We start from the raw sequence: 1,352 nt of genomic DNA, 5'->3' as shown, positions 1-1,352 counted from the left end.
AACTGAGTCTCCGTGTGACTTGGCACATTTTTTACACAGAAATTCGCACACCATGGAAAACTCTCCCGCGCTGACTGCTCTAAACTCAATCAGCTATTTTTATCCGAACTGCTGACTGTGAAAAAAATCCGATTCACCAACATTCCTAAACTCGTTTTCGACAAACGGGATCACCAACATCACACGAATATAAATAAATATAACACCCTGAATCCAAATTAACCCATCGAAACACACTTTTCTCCCTTACGCAAAATGGGTATCTGTAGGCCATTCAATGCCCTTTTCAACATAATATTCCAAACACTAGAAGATCACGCGGGAAGTGTAGTGGATACAACGGGATTCATCACATCACTGGCTCCGTGACTCACCACCACACCCGCGACTACAGGTGTTTGAGGCACACGTGTGCACCTACACCTGTACACCCACTTTACTCTCACTAGGTCTTTGGATGTTTGACTGTCTCCTTTACAAACCGAGAGAAGAAAGCGTAATGTGAAAACTGTCCCCTCCTTGGGGCGTATCCTTTCTCGAACTGTGTGAATAATTCAATCTAACTTCAAGGAAAGGAAAAGGAACAGATGCACACGTCGTAAAAAAATGCCGGAATCGTCCCCACATAGCGACGAGAACGGGTACATAGTTAGACTATTTCCCAGACGGAAAACGGACCACGTAAATCCTGTACAGACACCGAGCCGGCCGACCCTCCAAGGCAAATGAAGTGGTTGAAACGGCCAGCGAACCCTCAAGCGAATGTTCACTTAACTTCAGCGTGCAGTATTTCACCATCCCCCACCCACTCACGCCCATCTCCCGCCGCGCTCCTTCTCTGTCTTCTTCCCTCTCCGCTCCTTTCTTCTCCCCTCCTCCTCTTCCTTTCTACTTCTTTTGTACTGATTTTTTTCTATCTTATTCTTATTATCATCATCTTTGTTATAATTACTGGTATCATTACTTTTTCATTACTAATACTATTTCTACTTCCTCTCTTTTTTTCACCTTCTTCTCTTCTTCCTTTTCCTCTCCAGCTTTTCCTCCCTCCCTATTTGCCTCCATTATCCCTCCCTTTCCTTCTAACCTCGACCTCAAGTGGAAAAGCTGGAGGATAAACCGCTCTGACTGCCATTCATTGTGGCGTCTCCAGCACCAAAACAAAACTTGCTGCGCCGTTTATTTGCGAAATCAGACGCCGGGCACAAGTGCGGACACGCCACCTGCAGGACCCACGAGGAGACGCCGTTTACGATTACTGCGACGGGTTATCAAGGCTCCAGCTGATCCGCGGCGGCTATCTCGGACCATCGAGCGGGTTGCCAAGAACACTCTGAGGGCAGAAGAGGAGG

This window comes from Penaeus monodon, chromosome 27 (genome assembly GCF_015228065.2).
Source record: "Penaeus monodon isolate SGIC_2016 chromosome 27, NSTDA_Pmon_1, whole genome shotgun sequence".
NCBI classification, from domain to species: Eukaryota; Metazoa; Arthropoda; class Malacostraca; order Decapoda; family Penaeidae; genus Penaeus; species Penaeus monodon.
Note: the sequence above shows the minus strand (reverse complement) of the source record.